This window comes from Electrona antarctica (assembly GCF_951216825.1).
Source record: "Electrona antarctica genome assembly, chromosome: 23".
Classification (NCBI taxonomy): domain Eukaryota; kingdom Metazoa; phylum Chordata; class Actinopteri; order Myctophiformes; family Myctophidae; genus Electrona; species Electrona antarctica.
In genome coordinates, this window is record NC_136804.1 from 263,499 (window position 1) to 288,200 (window position 24,702).

Consider the following 24,702-nt stretch of genomic DNA (forward strand, 5'->3'; position numbering starts at 1 on the left):
GTTCCACCACTGCTCAGGTCACGATCGGCTTCCGGAGATGAGTCTCGACTCTTCATCTCTCAAATGACTTCAGGGTTAATACCTCGTGCTGCCCGGGAGAGAGTCCACATCATGTCCCGAGTTTGAATTAATTGGTTTATTAGAATGTCATTTATTTTTAGTTTTTTATTTGAATGACCTTTTTGAAAAAAGTTTAGAAAGGAAATGTTTTAAATGCATGCATTTACTTCAAGGCAATGTAATGGTGTAATTATTACATCCATTGAGCCACCATTACATTTATCTTCTCATCCACCCCCCTAGAGGCTCGAGGGGTGCACTGCACGTGCCCCACTTTGGGAACTCCATGTGCTATACAGCAGGGCTTCCCAAACCTTTTAGAGAAATGAGAAGAGAAATGTTATGTGCAGCAGAAGGGATTGACACACTGGAGCAGCCCCGACAGTATACGCCTTTTATTCAGGTGCTTAAGAATTAATATAAAATGTATGGTATTCTTTTTTTCTTCTTCTTAATGTATGCCATGCTTTTGATTTGTTTTCTTGTTTTCTTTTTTAAGTGGTGCAACCACTTCATTAAGTAGCTTTGTGTGTGCCTGGCTGGCTGGCTGGCTACCTGTGTCTGAGCACGAAAATAGCATTTGGTTGGTTTTCAAAACCAAGTGTCACTGATGATTTCAGGTGTATCAGTACAGTACAGTACAGTACAGTACAGGGACCCCCTGGGGTCCCCCACACGGTCACTCTGTCATTTCTTTCCTGTTTCCTCCTCCGTGTCATCTATCAGTGCCCATACCCGAGGCGGGGTTGGCGAAAGGGCCTTTCTGTGTGGAGTTTGCATGTTCTCCCCGTGTCCCCTAGGATAGGTACCCTCACAAAAACATGCAGTACCTCCCCCTGGCCAGCCGGGGCGCCTGATGGAGGGGAAAGGAACTGGTTGGAATAACGTGTTCCCTCCACGCGCTACGTCCAACCAGGGAAACTCCCCCCTGTCAGGTGTAAAGGAGCAACTTGGACACTCAGGCATGAAGGAAGCATGAGTTCAAGTCCGTTGCTCTTCCCATGTCCCCCATATATGGGGACTAGGCTGGCGGAGGGTGTGTAGAGCCCAGGATCACATTAGATAATTGACACAGGGGTGAAAAATGGGTTACAAAATCGTGGGATAAAAAATATTAAAAACAAAAGAAAGAAATGTGTTGTTTGGGAAAACAGTGGCCTGCAGTACAAATGAACGCAACAGGCGCGGCGGAGGCTGGTTTCAAACCAGTGATTAGCTCTGTGCCTGTGCGGTTCCACTCACTTAACCACCCCGCTCACCTGGGACGCCTCCGTGCAGCGGCCATTGTTATAAGGCTGACAACTGACAAACGACAGGTCCTGCGGGCAGAGCAGGTTAACACTACAGCGAAGGAAAAAGAAAAACACTTTTTGGCTTCGTACCAGCTAAGTACATTTTCTTAAGTACTGTACTTAAGTACAATTTTTTTTTTACTTGAGTGTTTCCGATTTCCAATACTTTTACTTCTACTCCACTATCTCAGAAGCAATCAAGCAAGTATTGTATTTTGAGTCCACTACAGTAAAATGTACAGTAGTTACTAGTTACGTTGTTTGTTGATTATTACAAAACTGACAGTAGCTACTTCTGCCTTATACATTTCGGAAAAGGCAGACTGCAGATCTACAAGTTCACAATACGTCACAGTGCGTCGCATTGTGTAGATGGGCTATTTTCAAAATATTGTTATACACATTCTGAGTACTTCCTACTCCTGGCACTTTAAGTACATGTTGATACTTGAATTCCAGACTTTCACTGAACAGAGTACCGGTATTTCTACACTGCAGTATTGATACTTTTAAGTACAAAAATGTGAGTACTCTTTCCACCACTGGGGGGGGGGGGGGGGGGGGGACCTTTTTTTGCTTCCTACCAGAGGTGACCCCCAACAATAACACAGACAATTGTACGTCTCTCCTTGGAAGAGGCAGAGCTGCAGTGTATTATATTAAGAGCCCCCCACAGACCCCCTCGCTGAAAGCAAACCGTCGTTCTGTGATCTGCCTGCCTCTGTTATGCATGCGCACACCACCACCATCACCACATACAGTAATATACACACACACACACACGCACACACACACGCACACACACTGTGCGTGAATGAGGATGATTTAGCATCATAACAGAGACGGGGGCTGTGGTGGAGAGCGCTGCGGCGAGATCAGTCGCCACAACCACTGGAATATATAGAGACAGATGGAGAGAGACAGAGAGAGAGAAACGGGGAAAAAAGAGGGATACTTCAGTCCCCCTGCACGCGTGCGTGCGTGCGTGCGTGCGCACACGTGCTCAATGTTGGGAGCTGAGCCCAATTTTCCATGGCTTCCGTTGAGAACAGAGCTCAGCACAGTATCGCAGCTTTCCAGCTCCCGACACTGCATGAATCCTCAGTGTTCATTTGACTACGAGGGGGTAAAAAATGCACCCGTAAGGACCCCTTTTGGTGTGTGTGTGTGTGTGTGTGCGTGTGTGCGTGTGTGTGTGCGTGTGTGTGTGTGAGAAAAACAAACGGGCCATGGGGTGCACAGCGGGGATGTGATGTGTCTCTGTGATGTTTCCGTATGCAGTGAAACACCTGATCAGGGTGATGCTAATTGACATGATCAGAGATGAGAGGCACAGTATTGTCATTGTCAGGCAGATACCTTGTATCTTGTACCATTGTTTTTTTTTGCTAACGTTTTTTTCATGAATGAATGCTCCATTTTTATACTTTGCCTTGTGACAGAGTCACGCAAAAGTAGTGAAAATGTGTAGGCCTACGTGCTACATCCTCGGACCCACTGTTTTCCCTCTACACAAAATCTGTTGCTGACGATGGCCGATCTCCATGCTCGCATCATCGCGTCACATCGCTCTCTGATGGCAAGCCAAAACACTTATCTAGGTCAAGGGTTCCCATGATGAACTATACAAGCTCACCGCGCCTCGCGGCGCTGTATACTCTAATATTGGTTTGTTTACTGTTGAGTGAGAAAACAATGTTGCACATTAAGCTAATCAACTGGCTCCCCAACCGGCCCACAGTTTGAGAACCAGCATATCGTCTTGAACCAGTGCCACACTGCCATCATTATTGTTAGTTCGGAAATCATTGCAATTATGTCTCTCGTTCTGTTGAGGGAAACGATAGACATGAAACGTACAGACTGTATCAGAGGCGTATCTACAATAAGGCGAGGGCAGGCGTCCGCCTGTCCAAATCCATTTCTGGCCTGGCCAAAATCCATACAATGAGAAAAAAAGACGACAAAAACAAGACCTGAGAACTATTAATGGACAGCTGATTGGCCGTTGCGGTAGAGCGCGACCCTCAATCACCCATTGGAATGTAAATGCATGCCTTTCAGCCTACTCGTCTGGCAGGTATATCTCTTTGAAAACCTTTAGTGCTACGATTGTGCGCGGGGAGACGACAATTAACACTTATCTTGCCTGCCCAAAACGTAATTCCTGGATACGCCACTGGACTGTATGGTTTTAATTATCACACCATTAACACCATGATGATGTAACAGTGAGGGCAATAACACCATTTTCACTGTGTCTGTCTACATCTCAATGAAGTTCCAGACACCGGGATCTCCTGGCCAGGAAACCTGTGCTATGGGAGCCAGGACAACGCAATCACGAGGGCGTCCCACACCGAGTCACGTATATGAAGAAAGATGCAGGAAAGTCCTGGCGAGCCGCATGCATGGAGGATCGAGATGACTCATGATCCTCGGACGACCTAGAGAGGGAGATGTCAAATGTAAGTGTCAAAATGTGTCTGCAATTTGATTTTCACACACGACAAATGTAATGTAATTCATGTTTACCATGAGTAAATGGTAAATGGTGCATTTATATAGCGCCTTTATCCAAGGCGCTTTACATAGATTGTGCATCAATTCACCCATTCACACACACATTCATACACCGATGGCGGCAGAAACCATGCAAGGCACTAGCCAGCACATCGGGAGCAATTTGGGGTTCAGTGTCTTGCTCAAGGACACTTCGACACTAACTCTGGGGGAGCCCGGGTTCGAACAGGCAACCTTGCGGTTACCATCCAGCCACTCTACCCCTGAGCCACCGCCGCCCGTTGACTGAGTAGCAGTCAACGGGCTAAACGTGGCAGTCATAAAATAAAAGGGCCTTAAGTGTCCTACAACGGTTCATACTCTGAACCTCCTTATTTCCCTCTACACCAAATCTGTGAAAATAGCCGATATACAAGCCTCTGAGCTTGTGTAGAGCATTTTTATTTTTCTCCGAATAAGAACGCTATAGGGGGTTAAGGTGCCATCCACGAGATCACGAGATGAATCTAACCAAATTTTTCTTTTCTTTTTATATTCTTAAAAAAAGAAAATCCATATTTTCTAATCTGGTGTGCAGGTGATGACATGCACATGACATGCACAATATAATTACATTTTATTTATTTTATTTATAATGGGGACAGTGGCACCCAGGACCAAAACTGGTGTCCACCCCCTGGCACTTTTAACAATCTGAAGATAAAATGAGTGAACATGGTTTATTGTTGGGTGGAACAGGTGTGAGGTTTGCTTATTCTTACTGTATTTATTTCTGCAGCACGTTTAGTTATTTCATTTTCACATGTTCAGATCAGTGGTGGCAACTACATTTACTCAAGTACTGTTTTGTACTTTCATTCAATTTGTCATGAGTCCAAAACTGTTATTCTGGATTCAAATTCAAAAGTATCAAAAGTAGAAGATCTACAACAGGGTTCCCCAATTCATTTCCCTCAAGGGCCATATTTTGACTAGGGTACCAGGCTGGGGGCCGAGTCCGCACGCACAAGGTCGAGGTCTTGCCCTGAAAATTCATTTTCAGGGCAAGACCCCATTTGAAAAGGATGCCAGTTTGACATGCATAGGCTACTGACCCCCATTTAATGCCATTTATATCTGGGACCCCCTCTTCCAGGGGCCACAAGGGGGCACTCCGCGGGCCGCAAATGGCCTCGAAACATGCCACCAACGTTTCAAACTTTTGGATCTGATACTTTTGAGGCTTTTGTGTGATGCTGTATAATAGTATGATCTAGTATGGCGTTGATTTACAAAAAAAACACAAAAAGTTAGAGTACCGTATGGAGAAAAGACATGGCACTCTATAGTGTATATATACGCAACATAGTTTCATTATATAGATATTCCACTGTTAGACGGATGTTAGGTTCTTAGCTTACGTATGATTCTTGATGACTATTTATTTTTATGTATTTGATGTGCCATGTGGTGTTCTTGCTCACTGTAAATCGCTCTGGATTAAATCTGCTAAATGCCTAAATTGTAAATTACAAATAAAGTAAAGAGTTTTCTCTTTCTCATACTGCACACAACTGTGCAGTATTTTCATGTTGCGCTATTGCTACTTTTTCAATGGTTCAGATATTCAGCACGAATAGCTCCTTTGTCTTTGACCTCTGTGACCTCTGACCATCTGTATTATTTAGCATGGCTGAAGGAACTGCCAGACCGTCTATACACAGCACAGCGAGTACACGCATTTCTGCTACCGCGCAACGCACTCGGCACACATATGCCATATGACAATGTGCGTTATTTCCACACACACACACACACACACGCACGCACGCACGCACGCACGCACGCACCCACACGCACACAATACAATACTGTGCACGCACATGCACAAGATTATAGTAATGAAACTGAAGGCTTGCTGCCCTCCATCGTACATCACCGGGCAGGGGCGCCCGCACAATGCACACTATACGCCCGCACAATGTACACACCTTCTCAAACATGCCCCCTCCATAGTGTAACCCTCTCGGCATCTCTCTCACACACACACACACACACACACACACACACACACACACGACTGTGGCGACTGTGGCTCAAGAGGTAGAGCAGGTCGTCCAATGATCCATGGGTCGGCGGTTCGAATCCCGGCTCCTCCTGTCTACATGTCGAAGTGTCCTTGGGCAAGACACTGAACCCCGATGTGCTGGTTGGTACCTTGCATGGCTTCCGCCGCAATCGGTGTATGAATGTGTGTGTGAATGGGTGAATGTAATGCACAATCTATGTAAAGCGCCTTGGATAAAGGCGCTATATAAATGCACCATTTACCATTTTTACCATTTACACACACACACACACACACACACACACACACACACACACACACACACACACACACACAGCCCCATGCGCACATAAACTATAATCATGTACTGTATGTGCCTACTCACGGACACACACAGGCACCGTATAATTATAAAGTCATTCAAGCGTCGACTTTGTCATATCTCATTGTTGATGATTTTACTCCTCATTCCAAAGCTGTCCGTCGTTGCCGGGCTGCATATTCATGAGGGTATTAACCTGACCTTACAGTGTTCAGCCACCCTGAGCAAAGACGCATCAAGCTATTCACATTGGGATGTATGTGCGACAAGACCGCAACGCGTCACTGAGCGTGTTTTATTGGCCCCCCCCCCGGATAATTTGGTATGGTGATATGGCCCTCACACTACTGTTTAGCATTGTGTCCCGATCCCTCAGTGATTTATAGCTGCAATAAAGATAATTTTAGAGATACATGGTTGAGGTGTTCGTCACGAATCCTGTGCGCTTATCTCCCACAACGTAAACTGCCTGTAGCCTACAAACTGCACAAAGCGTCAAGCTAATAAAAAATCACACCCGTGTGAACTGAGTGGTGTAAGGTCTTATATAGACTGATCAACTGTGGTCTGTCGTAATGTCTGACGTAATGAAATCACACCCGTGTGAACTGGGTGACCATAGCAACCATGCTAATTTTTTGGTACGAACAGACACGGGTAAAAAAAAATTGGTACGAACAGACACGTAAACTAACAAAGCCAGTTGTAGGAGTGAAATGGCTTTCAAGTGTTTCAAATGGCCAGCCAAATGGCCAATTTCTTTTTCAAAGAAGTACTGTGTGACTCCCAAGTGGTGTGGACTGCAGACTTGCAAAAAAAAAAAAGGCAAAACAATATATTTAGAGATTTATTTTGAGCAAGGCAACCATAATGGCCAGCCAAATTGGTTATATTCATTCAATTCAATCCATAAATCCAGTTTTATTCCGTCATTCTGAATAGATGCCTGTCTTATCCAGAAGCTTGCAATAAAATGGGATTCTGCATTTTCCATTTATTTTCCTCAGCTGAAGCACACTCACCTAGGTTTTGTTAATGGATTAGCTTTGTTTCTGTTTTTTGTTTTACTTTTTAAGTGGTGCAACCACTGGGTGGCTGGGTGCCTGGGTATGAGCACGGAAATAGCATGGTTGTTTCTCACCACCTGTGCGCAACCTAACACACACACAAACACACGCACATATTAACTGTATATATGGTGATTTCGGGTGTGCCAGTACAGTACAGTACAGTACAGTGACAGTACAGTACAGTACAGTACAGTACAGTAGAGGGTACCCCCACACGGTAACTCTGTCATTTCTCAACCGTTTCGGACGTGGGGCGGCTTGCCGGAATCGGGCCGGCACCCTGGGTGCGTTCCTGTGGGTCCCCACACGGAGTTGCACCACTTACTTCACACGGGTGTGATTTTTAAATAGTTTAGCACTGAAATCATTACAGCTGACTTTGACTCAAATGAATAACCTCGACCAGAAATGTACCAGAATACTGTACTTTCATTTATACAGATTTTAACACAATTTGTAAACTTCAAATTTGGACATTAATTCTGCATGGTGACTATACTTTAAAATGAAAAGACTGGAGTATTTACTATGTATTATGTTGTGGCATTTTACTTAAAGGAGCATTCAGTGATTTGGGTGATTTGGAAAAAAACCCGGTCCACCCGGTAACAAGATGTGCACATGCACACGCTCTACAGTGGGGGAAGTACAACATACCAACAGCACGCGCACCAATGCCAGCCACACTCGATCATGATTGGAGGAAGGCACCTTTCATCCTGATTGGATGAAAGCTTTGCCACCCAAAGCCCAAACCGAAACTAGGATTTTTTGACCCCAGGGGCTCACTGGGGACAGGGAGGAACTCCTTATATGGTCAGCACACCTTATAGTAGGGAGGATTATCCAAAAAATAAGAAAAAATAAGTGATAGTTGAATTAAGTGAAATCACTGAATGTACCTTAAGTAAAACATCTGAGTATTTCTTCCACCACTGGTTTTGATTGATTGATTGAAATATTTATCAACAGTTTGCAGAATTACAGTATACATTTCAAGCACAACTCAATACAAAGACTGTTAACTGTGAGTGGACGACCCAATAAAGCATTACACTTGTTTAGGGTCCACCTTGTTCAATTCATCAAAAACCGCCTTGTTCAATTCATTGGTCAGTGCACTTCAGCTTTGTAGGGCAGCGCAGCGGTGCTATAAGTTCTGTTATCTGGTGTTTATGCATGTGATTGTTGTACGGTAAGCCATGCTGAGTGCCGGCGATGGGGATGACCACATTGTTGATGTTTTATCTAATAATACCGTAGGGAGTTGTGAGTTTTCACATACTTTGTCTTCATGGCCTTTTGAACAGCAGCCAGTATGTTTGTCTTGGCCAGTGGCGTGCACAGACATTTAGAGGGGCAGGTGCTCAAGTTAAAAAAGGGCACCTTGTGCAGCGCGTGGAACCGGCCGGTTGCCTTAACCCATTTTGGGCGGGAACCCCTTTTGGTGTTAGCATTATGTTATGCTTTAGCTATTGAAAAATAGCAGATCTACAAGCTCATAGCGCGCCACCGAGTGGCGCGCTACGAGCTTGTAGGTCTGCTATTTAAAAAAAAATCAAAAATCAAAGAAAAAAAAAGAAACGTTTTTTTGTTTTTTTTCTTCAAAAGGGCACATTGCCAAAAGGGCAGGGAGTGCTCTAGCACCCCCTAGTGTCTATCTGTGCACGCCACTGGTGACAGGGCCAGTGCTGCCTGGGCCCGGCCCATGCCTGCTTTTTGGGTCCGATCCCGTTTTTGGAGAGTCTTATTAGTCCAGCGATTATGTGTATATATAGGCTATTATATGTAGATATATTTTTCTTATTTTCTCCTTGCTCGCCCCTAGCTGTCCCTGTATCATCTTTTATTTTTTATTTCTGGAAACAAAACTAAACAAAAACACGATTGAGTCATGATGTGACTAAAGTTACAGTAATTCTGATTCTACCGATTATCAATGTTTTGACAGATAATATCTGTCAAAACATTGATTAGCACTTTTTGACCACATATTATGTGGTCAAAAAGTGCTAATTCTAATCAATTTGAAATTATTAATTTGATTATTTATAAAAGGAACATTCAGCTTTTAGATCTAAAAGTACGGCTAATGACAATGCTAGTTTAACTATTTTACAAATACCATACCATACCACCTTTATTTATATAGTACATTTAAATAACAACAACGTTGTACCAAAGTGCTTTACAGTAAAACATTAAAAAACCACAACTTCATTCAAAAACATACAAATACACAGTGTCACATTAAACATCGATAAACAACTCATGCTGTGCTTGGAAAATGGCAAAGAATAAAGATAAAACTTGAGGCGTGATTTAAACACCTGGAGGGTGGGGGCTTGTCTTATGTGCAGAGGCAGCTCATTCCAGAGCTTGGGAGCTGCCACTGCAAAAGACCAGTTCCCTCTGAGCTTCAGCCTGGTTTTATAGGCACCACCAGGAGAAGCTGGTCAGAGGATTCTAAGGGCCGATTCATACTCCTATTTTACCGCTGTTTCGGCGCTGTAGTGCCGAAATGATTTCGGCTCGTCAGAAATTTTCAGTAGCACCGAAGAGCCGACTTTAGGACGGTACCCGCCCCCCCGAACCTCAAATGACTCTACAGCACCGAACCGACTTTTATTCGGCTCTAAAATAGGAGTATGAATCGCGCCTAAGGGAACATAGGGTTTCAGCAATTCAGATAGATAAATGGGTGCTGTATTGAAGCATAATGGAGATTGTTGATGATATCATTGTTACAATTTATTGTCTACCTGTCATTCTTGTTGTTGTCATGTTTATTATTTATGTTTGTAGCACAGATGATCATGGTCAAAAGAAAATCATGCATTTGTTAGTTTCTTGTACTAGGAAGGGTCGGGGAAGGGTTGGGGTTGTTTAGTTAGGACATTTATTTATTTATAGGTTGCATTTTATAACTGTATGTAAATGAAATGTTAAAAGTAAATAAAAGAAAATAATTCAAAAAAAAAAAAAAAAAAGTAATAACATAACAGGTAAATGGGTGCTAAGCCGTTTAGATACTTAAAAACGAAGAGGAGGATTTTGAAATCAATCCTGTATCGCACAGCAGATACAGGGCTAGTACAGGGCTGATGTGGTCTCGCTTACGTGTACCCGTAAGCAACCTAGCAGCGGCGTTCTGGACTAACTGTAAGCGAGAGATGGAGACCTGGTTGACACCAATATACAGGGCATTACAGTAGTCAAGGTGGGATGTCATAAAAGCATGAATTACAGTTTCAAACACAAATGGGGCTTATAAGTGATTCATTGTGTGTAAGTTCCCATGGAGCTTACAACAAAATCATTTTCGTTCCGTTGTTTAAAAAACAGGATGACACACTTGCTCTAGGCGCTTTTTGAAGCGACAATGTGCTTGCGCCCTTACACATGTCAACACCGGCAGTGTTGCATTGTCCGCTTGTTATACGCAACTTTTGGCTTGTTTCTAAAGGTGTAGTTGCTTAATTGGGGCGTGTTTCTTAATGTTGTTTAAAGCATGTGGTTCTCAAACATTGTCATGTCGAGGACCCCCAGCAGTGGCGTCCACAGACATTTAGAGGGTGCTCAAGTGAAAAAGGGCACCTTGTGCAGCGCGTGGAACCGGCCGGTTGCCTTAATAGTGTGAGATTTATAGATTTTGGGGCCTAAATAATATATTGGAAGCTTTTTTTATCAAGAATTGATCAATGTCACCATGGTCCACATACTGTATACAGTGTACACTGTACAAATAAATAAATAAATAATAATATATTTTTTTCAAAAGGGCACATTGCTGTCCAGAGGGAAAAGGTCAGGGGGTGCTCTGCACGCCACTGACCCCCAGATTACATGTATTTGTCCACGGACCCGAATATATTTTGTGCCAGGGAGTGGGACCCCCATACAAGAGTTGTGCTTGGACGGCGTGCCACGGGCTCGACTCCCAAGCCCGACGGCCTTTGCCGCTCCCCCTTTCCTGTCTAATTACTGTACCCATAAATACGTATCAATAAAGGCAAAAAAAATATCAAAAAAATATCTAAATATTCCAAAATTATCTTTTCTTTCTCAAAGATTTTCTTCTTTTTATTGAAAGTTGTATAGCTTGTATAGATCGTCTATTTCCAAACACCTGTAAAGCTGTATAGTCATAATAATCATGCACTTCTTTTGGGATTGCTTATTTCTCCCGCAAAATCTGGCAACACTGTACCCGGCCTTTGGTTCAGATCGTACATGCCGGCCACATCAAGACATCGATAACTTACTCACTCACTCACTCACTCACTCACTCACTCACTCACTCACTCACTCAGCCAGAGTGTGAGGTTATCTTAATGGGGGAGCTAATTCAGGGGGAGCATGGCTTAACGGACTGTGACGGGCTCGGTATGACCGACTGACTGAATGACTGATCGTGCTCCCGGCATGCAGCCGACTCCTGGAAAGCCTGCTCTTATTTTTAGTGTATGACTATGTTTACATAACGGCTCGGGGTAATAATAGCTCCATCGATCAACTGGTGTACCGTGACCGAGCGCTCTGGGAAAAGCTTGGGGATCAGAAAACATTGCGGCCAGTGCCAGAAAGACTAGCCTTTTCTTCTCCAGAGAGGGTCTGCTTTGGCCTCCGCGGACAGTGGTGGACGGGACGGCGGAAACAAAGTATGTTTATTTGAGTCCTACAGTGTGCTGCCCTTCAAAGCCAAAGTGAAACAACTACAAGAATAAAGCCCTGATTGAAAAGGCTTTAATGCGTTTAGGCCTGACCTCGAAATTTAAAGAAAATCTGCTAAATCGTCCAGTTTCCTGAAATAAATATTTTCACGATTTTTCAAAAATAGCAGACCTACAAGCTCGTAGCGCGCCACTCGGTGGCGCGCTACGAGCTTGTAGATCTGCTATTTTTCAATAGCTAAATTATAACATAATGTTTAAAACACCAAAAGGGTGTTCCCGCCCAAAATGGGTTAATGCGTTTGAAATGGTCAGCCAAATGAGATGTCATTGATATTGCACTATACTCTGCCAATGGACGTCATTGTTTATCCCCCAAAACATAAAGGCTGTTTTGACCTTTTGGACAAACTCCCTATGGGGGTGTGGAACGCGCGTGTCGAATTTGCAGTCGGTGGGCCGAACGGTTCTCGAGTTACATGGATTACAGATGTACATGCATACTGTACGTACGTCTGAAATCCACGTATGTACGCACGCACGCACGCACGCACACACACACACACACACACACACACACACTTGTCCACGTGTCGAAAAACAGTGTGGACAAACGGAGCACAGCAAGATGCTGTACTCTGTCGTCAACCCAAAGCCATTGCAGTCTGTCAAAATGGGCAGGGGTGAGGTGGGTTCGGGGAATGAGACCAAGTAGTAGCCTGACCAGTTTGTTTTGGGAGGTCTGGAGCCTTGTTTTAAGGGCCTTCGATGTGCTGTGGTACCAAGAGGTGCATGCATAGTCGAATAAACCTTGTACTAGGGCTCCTATTAGGGTCTTCAAGGTGTTTTTGTTGACCAGTGAGATTCCTATACAGGAGATCCTATATAGGAATCTTGTTCTTTGGTTGCCTTTTTTTGATTATGTTGGTGGCCATTTTATCATCGGAAAGATTTGCCTCCAGGATAGAGGTAACAGTAACAGGAGTCTCTCCAGCTCTATATTAAACAGAAAAAGCATTTTCAGGTTTTATTTGATCCAATCAGGGTAGAGAACTCAATCAGGATACAGATTAAACAAGTGGAATTGTAAGTGATGACACAAATAAATGAGCAGACAAAATTGGATCTGGAACACTATAACAAAAAAATAAGCAGATATATGGCTACAAGGAGACCCCTGTTAGTAAACAAACACTATAGCAATGGTGTTACTACCAGAATATAGGGATTTAATAGTTTAAAAAAATATACCCTACCTTTAAGTATATTTTGATGCCAATACTTTTGTACTTTTACTCAAGTGCATTTTGAATTCCGGACTTTGGCATGTAACAGAGTACTTCTAAATTGCAGTATTGATACTTTTACTTAAGTAAAACGTTTGAGTACTTTTTCCACCACTGGTGTTTCCAGAGCAGCTCTCTCTCCCACTTCTACAATCTACAGCCCGCTAATAGATCCAGTCAGAGTGAAAGAGAGGCCTATTGATTTTCGTGTTCATGACCGGTTGTGGGGGTAAGAGAGCGTACGTGGCAAGGCCCGTTTTATTTTCACCTTGATGTTTGTTATATCTGAGCTGCATTCTTAAGTTTTGCTTTGTTTTTTCATCTAGAAATTCCATCTCGGAATACTGAGGAGCTTGGATTACATTTTTATACATAGTAAAATCCTTGATCTTTGATCCATTTGTAACCGTACACTGTACGCATGGAACCAGATGAGGGTCCATCTGCATGGTTCCATTTGCACACTCTTCGAGTTAAATGATCTCTTGACGATGTTTTTTTTTTCCGCTGTGTATTTGGAGATAATTGTAATAATCTTAAGTGTGAAATGAAACCTGCATAAAAAGGATGGCCTTCAGACGGCGGTATCAGTCACGCTGGGAATCGGTTTTGTTAGATAAGAGCTTCATTAAAAAAACAGAGTCATGAGAGCATTCAGGTACACGGCGGATTTACACCATGGGGACGTGCAGAGAATGTTAGAGAGGCAGGCGCTGACATTCCCTATTGGGGCACTTTTGTCAAAAAACAAAATGTGTGGATCTACAACAGGGGTGGGCAACTTTGACGATGGAGAGGGCCACTATATGCCCTCACTCCAGAGGGCCATATATTAGTCGTAGCAAAAATAGCCGATCGCCGATCAAAAATAGCCGATCTACAAGCTCAAAACGCGTCGCGCTGCGACGCGTTTTGAGCTTGTAGATCGGCTATTTTTGCTATATTCGAATTGAAATCTTGCATTATTTTTTGCTATTTTTGAATTGGAATCCTGAAAATTTACATTTTTATGTAATTTCAAATGCCTTTAATTATACGAGTGTTGAAGCATTGAGCTACTAATTTAGACTGAAGTAATTAAAGCGGGTCATGTTTGCATGTTGTGGAATTGTAAACAGCTGAAACCAATATTATATCAGTATTCTGACATTAACCTGAGGGCCGCATTAAGTGAAGGTGGGGGCCGCGTGTGGCCCCCGGGCCGCCAGTTGCCCACCCCTGATCTACAAGCTACCAATGCACCGTGTTTGTGGGCAGCGGCGGCCGAACGGTTTGCGGAGCGGTCTTGATACCGCAAGGTCGCCAGTTCGAATCCCCGGACCGGCACGTTAAAATTACCACCGCTGAAGTGCCCTTGAGCAAGGCATTGAACCCCTACCATGAAATGTTCTATGAGCAGGGTGTGGCTGTAAACAAGCATCTTGAGCTTAGTCCACTTCCCTGGGTAAACAAAGAACTTTGCTTTGCTTTGTTGAGAGCTTGTAGATCTGCTATTTTTGGGGTGTGACCCGCACTCTTTAGCTACGGGGGATGCCGTACGTACGACATGGATTTCTACACAGAGGGTACATTTTGTCAACATAAAATGCTGCGTTCAAGTTCAGGAGAGTTTGGAAAAAAGGCAATTCTCCTGAATGCTCCCTCCGGGTATGGCATGGAAAGGGGGGCATTTAACATTTTCTTCACTATAGTAAATGCTGCATTTGTGGTCTGGAGAGGTTTTTTTGAGTGGTGCAAACCACTCCAACAACCTGCTTTGTCTGTATGTTTGTGTACCTGTACCTGTCCGTGCACAGGTGAGCATGGTTTCTATGGTTAGTGTGTGACATCACTGACATAGCTGATCAGACTATATAAGACCTTGCACCACTCAGTTCACACGGGTGTGATTTTTTTACAGACGGGTAAAAGGGCATGGGCATGCATGAGACTGTATAGTACCAGATCTATTGTTTACAGTAGCGTGGCTGTTGTTAGAGGTTGTAAAAGTCTCAGGTTCTCACTGCGTCCCGCCCCCAAATTTGCTCTACATAGGTCTAAACTAGGGGGGGGGGGAGTATATGAGAACAAATGCACAAAAAGAGTGCAAATCTTGATGTGTATTATGAGAGAGAGAGAAAGACAGAAGTATGCGATTAATTAAATTGTGTGAATTAGCCTAATATAATGTTTTATGAGGGTATAGGCATAATAACCGCGCCCACCTGGGCAAAACTGGATGTCCGGTGTCGCTATAGCCATCATAAGACAATATGAGTACATCCATATGGACTACGGCGGAGGAAGGCCTCTTTATCAAATTCAAAGAAAAGTGGGTGAGAAGAACAGAAGAACGGTATGGGAAGTATAGGAGAGAGGATCATCAAATCTATGACGACCATAGACCATGCATTCCCCACTTGCATCATTCGCAACACGCATGGCCCCAAGCATAGGGGTTTTAAATGTACCATTACGGTACATTTACGGTAAAAAAAAAAAAAAAGTTTATTTTTTTAATTTATTTAATTTTTTACATAGGCCTAATAGGTAGTTAAACAACTAGTCGACTAGTAAACTAGGCAACTAGTAAAAATGACTAGAAGTGAATGCCCTAATGCGCATGCATAAAGTGAATGGCAAATCGAGTGGCAAATTGAGTGGCAGGGTGAGTGGAAAAGTGAGTTTAACATTGCTTAACGTCGTTTAATGCAATCAAATAGGACTTTTCTGTTCGGGTTTATGGGCTGTCAAGGCCAGAAAGTAGTTTATTTCAGTAGGTGTTCCCGCCTAACTTCCAGGTATGATGATGATGTCACGCGCATACCCTCTATTATGACCATATCTGCATATCTATATTATGTCTTGTGTACTATAAAGAATAATGCAAAAGATATTAACAAATGCATTCCTTACGTGTACAGAAATACCTGCGCATTCATACACGTATGCACAAGATTACACCCACATTTAGTACACATACTGTACACAAACATTCTGTCACGCAGGCTGAGACGGATATAGACCTGGCGAAACAAGGATCCACTTTACACGTTGGGGGGGGGGGGAGGGGACTCACACTGACTCATTGTAAACAAGTGTATCTCAGGTACTGTACATGGGCGTCTATAAATAAAAAGGGTGGCACAGTCAAAATCCTCAATGTTAGTTAAACCCCAGAGAGGGCAACAACATGACCAAAAGGGACCCTTATTGCGGGCCAATAATCTCTCACAACACGCCCCGGAGTCAAATGGACACTGAATATTTTACTGTGGAGATCCCATGGCTCACAGGGCACATTGTGTGCCCAGGCCCGCCCGTGGACATGGGCACGGTGGTGGAAAGCAGCTATAAGTACATTTACTCAAGTACTGTACTTGAGTACTTCATCTTGATTTTGTGCTTTACTTGAGCATTTACAATTTCCAATACTTTTACTTCTACTCCACTATTATCTCAGGGGCAAATATTGCACTTTTGATTATTTAGATTTTTTTTTATGATTTGATTATTATTATAACATACATTTTGATTATTATAACATACATTAACCGACAAAGCCGATCTACAATAGCCGATCTACGAGCTCACAGGCACACCATATACAATAGCCGATCTACGATGCGATGCGACACATTGTGAGCTTGTAGATCTGCTATTTTCAAATGATTTTTATACATATAAGCGGAACATTCCGCATAATGATATACTTTTACTTTTGGTACTTTAAACCATTCTGGGCGGGAACCCCTTTTGGTGTTTTAACTAAGCATTATGTTATACTTTAGCTATTGAAAAATAGCAGACCTACAAGCTCATAGCGCGCCACCGAGTGGCGCGCTATGAGCTTGTAGGTCTGCTATTTTTGAAAAATCGTAAAAATGCGGCACAAATCTTTGAATATATATTCTTTCAGAGCGAACGTTTTTTTTATTTAGACGTCATGAGGCATAAAGGGGTTAAGTATACATTTTGATGCCAATATACCTTTGCACTTTTACTCAAGTACATTTTGAACTTCGGACTAAACTCGTAACAGAGTGTTTCTATATTTCAGTATTGATAGTTTTACTTAAGTATAAGTAAATTGTGAGTACTTTTTTCCTTCACTGGGCACGGGGAGACGGTGTACGCGGTGCCAGCTCTCTGGGCCATGTGGCACACGGGGACACGCGTCTGGGCGGAGGAAGTGACCACAGGCGTTGCCCTGGTGACACTAGCTTAACCAGCGCAGCATGCCCCTAACGCGGCCAGATTTAGTCTGTGGCCTCACTCACACGGTCGCAACAGATTGCTGTATGCTTGTTGTATACAAAGGGTGTGACACAGCTTGCCCCAATGCCTTTCCAATGGGAGTCACATGGTTTGACACAACATTTGTGTTGTATGAGGGGGAGGGGCGCAGTCAAAACACAGCCGAAAGCCATACAACAGCTTGTAGTCAAAAATGTGGACTACAAACCATGTGACTTCCATTGGAAATGCATTGGGGCGGCCATGACACTCACAACATTCATACAACAAGCATGCATCAATGTCTGAGTGAGGCCTGTGTCAGCAACCGCCCTAACCTGACTCCGCCAGATGGGGCAGCAGAGAGTACACACAAGGCATACACAGCAGTGCTGCCTTGATCCCGCCTCTATAGCTGCCGCTGATTGGCCAGGCCGTTTGGTGGCCGGAGCATCGAGTCTGCCTGAGAGTTCCCAGATGGGAGCAGGACCCCCTTTTTGAAACTAGCTCCTCGCCACTCGCCCTACACACTTCCACTCGGTTTGAGCATAGATATATACATAATAGAGACGGCACCGGAATCCCCCTCCCATCCTCTTGCATTGCATTGCGTCTCGGTTATTTATATATCTATACTCAAACCGAGTGGAAGTGTTTAGGGCGAGTGGCGAGGAGCTAGTTTCAAAAATGGCCGAAGGGTCAACGCCCAGTGTACTCTCTGCTGCCCCATCTGGCGGAGTCAGGTTACAACCGCCCCCCCACCCCTCCAAAAGCCGTTGACAAACACGTGTCCTGCGAAGACCTTGTACGCAGGGAGATCCTCAGTGGTCAAGCAGTGGTTTTCGAATAATTGAACCCATTGAAGGGGAATACCACTCCTTTTCAACATTGAACTGTCATTAATATGGTTCATATACCTTGTGGAAATAATACAAAAGTCTGTGTAGCCTAGAACTGGAAGTCTAGAGCTCAGGATCATGTGACCAGTGACATGGGGAAGGTGTACTCTGCAGGCCAAAGGCTACACCTTTGTGATATCACTGATCACATGACCCCATGACGTTGAGTGGTAGTCCCCATAAAAAATAGATGCCTCATTGGCCGCTGCAGTTCGTTGGAGCGATGTGTGTTGAAGGAGGGGCGGAAGAACTTACACTGGGAGAGGAAGTATACGCCGGAAGTGGTGGAAGGCACGTTACGTCACCCTGCCACTCAAGTGATTACTGGCCAATCACAGCACATAATTTCTGGGACTTATCAGACCCGAACATGCGCACTGTGACGCATTAGATAATTGACACTGGGTGAAAGATGCTTTTCACCTAAGAGGGGGGAAATTCCCTGGCCGGACGTAGCTCGTGGAAGGAACACGTTATTCCGACCAGTTCCTTTCCCCTCCATCAGGCGCCCCGGCTGGCCAGGGGGAGGTAGTTTTAGAGACCAGGATTACTGCATGTTTTTGTGAGGGTACCTACCCTAGGGGACACGGGGAGAACATGCAAACTCCACACAGAAAGGCCCTTTCGCCAACCCCACCTCAGGTATGGGCACTGATGACGCGGAGGAGGGAACACGCCGCCAGCGCCCACAGCATCCTCAGCGGGAATCGAACCCAGGACCTTCTAGCTGTGAGGCGACAGCACTATACCAACTGTGCTTTACCCAGTCTTAATGGGTTAACGTGAAGGACACCACCCAAATTGACATGGGTTTGGCCACAGGGACCACAAATATGTTTTGCAAGGGACTGTTCAAAATATTTAAAAAAATCACCCCGGCTGGGTCGCACCTGAGTGAGGGGTATGATGTTCCGAAACCCTGAGGACCTTGGGATACATCACTGAGGATACGTCCCAGGTGCATCCATGAAACCCTGAGGACCTTGGGATACATCACTGAGGATACGTCCCAGGTGCATCCATGAAACCCTGAGGACCTTGGGATACATCACTGAGGATACGTCCCAGGTGCATCCATGAAACCCTGAGGACCTTGGGATACATCACTGAGGATACGTCCCATGGTGCATCCATGCACTGTTTTTTTATTTCGTTCTGATGTTGAGAGACGCGTTGAGTGCTTGTAGATTGGCTCTTTTTTAACTTTTCCTCGGTTAGCTGGAGACACCGGGGAACCGCCCTCAAGGACAAAATATCACATGGATATGGAAATTGCACTATGCTGAAATATTATTGATGGCAGTTATAGTTGCCATGGGCCATATAGTGCCATGATTATATTCACATCATGCAGTGACCTTGGAATAGAATTTTCAGGGGGGGGTCCATTCCTCTGCTTTTGATGTGGGGCAGCAGTGGCTCAGGACGTAGGATCCGAAGGTCTAATTCAGGGGTTCTCAACCCGTGGGTCGCGACCCCTCGGGGGGTCGCCAAATTATTTTAGGGGGTCCCCAAAATATTAAAAAAAAGATGTTTTTAAAACAAATATTTTCACGATTTTTCAAAAATAGCAGATCTACAAGTTCATAGCGCGCCACTCGGTGGCGCGCTATGAGCTTGTAGATCTGCTATTTTTAAATAGCTAAATTATAACAATGCTTAAAACACCAAAAGGGGTTCCCGCCCAAAATGGTTTAAGGTTATTGTAGCAGTCAATTTATATTGGGGGTCGGGAGGGGGCGGGGCGGGGGTCCCGAGACATTGCCAAAGCATTTCCGGGGGTCCCCGGCCAAAAACGTTGAGAACCCCTGGTCTAATTCACCCTTTGTCAGCCTTCTGATTGGTTTCTGACTGACTAACCAGCAGGCTCTTTCTGCCTTAATTGTTCCGCCCTGGTTCCGCCTTGTTTGTGTTAAATTTGCTAAAACATCATTTTTGGAAAAAACTAAAAACAAACATGATATGCCCAGTGACCATGCTGCACCTGTGATGTTCCTTTTGACTGACACCAAGTTTAAAATAAGAATTGAACGCACAGAATATCAATACGAAGCAACTGAAAACTGTTATTTCAATGGTAGTGGATGGAGAGAGAGGATCTTTGTCCAACCACAAAACTGCAACCAATGGGTGCGAAGAGGGGCACAACCAGGGGCGGGACTTGACAAAAGGGTGAATTCCCTCTTGGAATCCCAAGGTTCCATGAAGGTTGATTCCCTGGCTCCCCCTGCGAAGTGTCGAAGTGTCCTTGAGCAAGACACTGAACCCCTATAGCCTCGGGGACCGCAGGCGTTGTGCATGCGAGCGTGTCAGGGAAAGTGTCAGAAGTGGGAGTGAACCTTGTATTTCGTTAACCAATAACTGTGCAGAGGGGCGTTGCTCCAAATGTGGTGATGTCAGTGTTTTCCGCTGCATTCCTGGAGAAAAGCGCTATATAATTTTATTGTCTCCACCAGGCCGAAGGCATGGGGAGAGAGTATGTTTTGCACTCCGTGTGTGTGTCCGTCCGTCCGTCCTTCCGTCCTTCCGTCCTTCCGTCCGTCTGTGAACAGCTAATCTCTGGCACCGTTAACCTGGTCGATGCCAAACTTTGCACACACACTCCCTGGATGCCAACGATGAACCTCTGCCCCACATTTTCCAGAACGGCCTGTTATAGCGCCACCATGAGGCAGCTTTTCAAATTTTTTACCTAAAACTGCACCGATCTGCGTGAAACGTTCCATGCACACTCCCTAGAGGCCAAGGATAAACCTTTGACCTGCATTTTCCGCATCTGCCTTTTATAGCGCCACCAGGAGGCCGACTTTTGGAAAACACATTTTTTGATATTACTCCTCCAGATTCTGTCCAAAAATCTCACAAATCGTTACACAGTATCTCTATGGTCATGTGCTTAAGTCGGATCTGTCCGATATTTCATATTCCATCCTAATTGGCTATAATTGGCTTTCACAGTTTGCAAGATTGCCCCGTTTTGAACAAAAGCCTCAAATCATGAACGCAGCATGCAATTTACGTGAAATCTTTCACACATTTTCTTACTAGGCTGAGGAATATATCCCACCCTTTTCACATTGGCCTATTATAGCGCCACCAACAGGTTGATTTTTGCAAAACAAATTTTTGGAACAAAATGCCTCAAATCATCCAATTGCCATCAAAGGCGTATGAAGAAATGGCACCCTTTTCACATTGGCCTATTATAGCGCCACCAGGAGGCCACAACCTGACCTGCCCTGGTGGAGACCTGTGCCCCGAGGGGCACTTTTTCTAGTTTTTTATGTTTTTATGATAATGTTTTATCCAGCTGCTTCCGGTCACACTGATTTAAATACATTCCCTTTGGGAAATGTCTGTAAACTGCCTGATACGTTTGATATTTATGTTTGAATATATCACTTATATCATTATTCAATCATTTCATTTGAAATGACCAAATACAGTATGCTAACGACACCTTTGCCCCTGATGTCCCTAATTTACGGAATCTCCCCCCTCTCGAAAACGACAGTTTATATAGTTGTAAATTAATATGTAAATTATGTAAATTATATGGTTGTAAATTATTATTATTATTATTATTATTAGTAGTAGTAGTAGTATTATTATTAGTATTAGTATTAGTATTATTATTGTTATTGTTATTGTTATTGTTATTATTATTATTATTATTATTATATATTTGTTGTATAACTTCAACCCTGCGGTCATGGATGGCTAGTTCTCCCGTTCATGGTTGCTACAGGAAGAGGTGAACCCCCCCCCACACACACACACACACACACACACACACACACACACACACACACACAGAGAGATGCTATATTGTTATTCTTATGGTCAAGCTCGGGAGAACACACACGCCTCCGTCCGAGTCTATTGTTCATCTCAAACCCTAATGGGCAGAAGGATCCCCAAACAATTTGGCCTGCACGGACCCCCATCTGAAAACATTTTGTGCCAGGATTCATTTATTTTATATTTATCTTTAAAAAAAAATAGCAGCTATATAACTAGATCTGCTATTTTTTTAATGGCAGACCCCCCCCCCCCCCCCCACACACACACACACACACTTTGAGAACCAATGCCCCGAGGCAATGTGGCTTTCGAATGGCAAAGTGCATCGACGTAGACGCTTTGCTCCCTGGAGATGTCTGTCTGTCATCGACCACAACGACCAGGCATGTAGCGCTTAATCCTTGCTTCGCCGCATGGCCGGTCACGCACCCCGACATAGCCGATCTACAAGCCCCGGGCCTTGTAGAGCCACAACATGCGGACTTGTGGATCAGCTAATTATGTCGGGGCGCAGCACGGCGAGGTATAAACCGGGCCTAATTTCCTTGGCTGCATTTATGGCCTGTCGGCTCCATCTTCCAGATAACTACGGAGTGCGTCTTGCGGCACCCTTATCACCCCATCGCTGCCTGCATGCCTGGCGCCAGCCAGCCAGTGTGAGGGGAGAGAGAAGGAGAGACGAGCTGCATTAAACCCATTTAGGCCTGACGTCGAAATAATACAAAAAATAAGTCTTCTGAAAGAATATAAATTCAAAGATTTGTGCCGCATTTTCACGATTTTTCAAAAATAGCAGACCTACAAGCTCGTAGCGCGCCACTCGGTGGCGCGCTATGAGCTTGTAGATCTGCTATTTTTCAATAGCTAAAGTACAACATAATGCTTAGTTAAAACACCAAAAGGGGTTCCTGTTCAGAATTTAGACCTGACGACGCATCTGTGTCACCTCATAACTTTTAACTACTTTAATATTTGAAACTTTAGCTGTTGAAAAATAGCAGATCTACAAGCTCATACAGCGTGGCACCAAGTGTCGCGCTGTACAAGCTTGTACAACTACCGTTTTCGAAAGATTGTGAAAATGTGGCACAAATCTTTTAATATATATTCTTTCACAGCAAACGTTTTTAACTCAAATATTTGCTTCTTAACAAAATATTTTCAGATGGGGGGCCTGCGGCCAAATTCACATGAAAAGGTTTGAGCACCACTGATACGTTTTTCAGAAAACTTTTTTTCAGAAAGGATTTAGAAGACATTTTGTACAATTTATTCTCACTTGGGTCTTAATGGGTTAATTCACTGCCTCCTCTCTCTCTCTCTCTCTCTCTCTCTCTCTCTCTCTCTCTCTCTGCTCTGCCGGGGGCTTCACTCACCTGCCACGCCACGGCTCCGCCGGTAACCATGGCAACCCGACAGGGCCGTTCCTCTCCTCCTCCAAAGAGGAGAGAAGTGATGGAATGAAGTATTCGGATGTTTTACTTTAAGTAAAAGTAGCAATACCCATATATATATAGATACTTTACACTTACCAAACTACTGAAATGTTTGAAAATGTGTCCATTTAACCCATTTAGGCCTGACGTCGAAATAAATAAAAAGTCTTCTGAAAGAATATAATTATATTCAAAGATTTGTGCCACATTTTCACGATTTTTCAAAAATAGCAGACCTACGAGCTTGCAGATCTGCTATTTTTCAATAGCTAAAGTATAACATAATGCTTAGGGACGATTCATACTCCTATTTTACCGCTGTTTCGGCGCTGTAGTGCCGAAATGATTTCGGCTCGTCAGAAATTTTCAGTAGCACTGAAGAGCCGACTTTAGGATGGTACCCGCCCCCCCGAACCTCAAATGACGTCACATTGTAGGCTCTACAGAGCCGAACCGAATTGTATTCGGCTCTAAAATAGGACTATGAATCGGCCCTAAGTTAAAACACCAAAACGGGTTCCCGTCCAGAACAAATGGCAGATTCACAAGCTCCTATAATGTGTCACATTTTTTGAACAGCTTAAGTGTAAAATATAGGGCTTATTTGACGAATGTGATTACATTTTGTATTAATAATCTAATAAACAACATTTAGCCTCTGAGATATGCGGTCGCTGAAAAAATGGAAATGCTCTAGTAAAGTAAAGGCACTCTCCGAGTTGTACTGGCTTTCCATCCAGCCACCAGTGGAAGGAAGAGGAGAGCGTAGATTGACCTGTCACACCCCATCTCCCTCCTAATACATTTACGCAGCCTCTCGGCCAATCATGACATTTCCGCAGCCAATTAAGATGAAATGGGAGTTAAAAGGGGAAGGGTGAGGGGAGTGCACGTTGGATGAATGGCTCTGCTCGTCAGATAGAAAAGCACAGGTGTGAGAGTGTTTCTTAATCCATTTTGGGCGGGAACCCCTGTTGGTGTTTTAAGCATTATGTTATCATTTAGCTATTGAAAAATAGCAGATCTACAAGCTCATAGCGTGCCACCGAGTGGCGCGCTACGAGCTTGTAGGTCT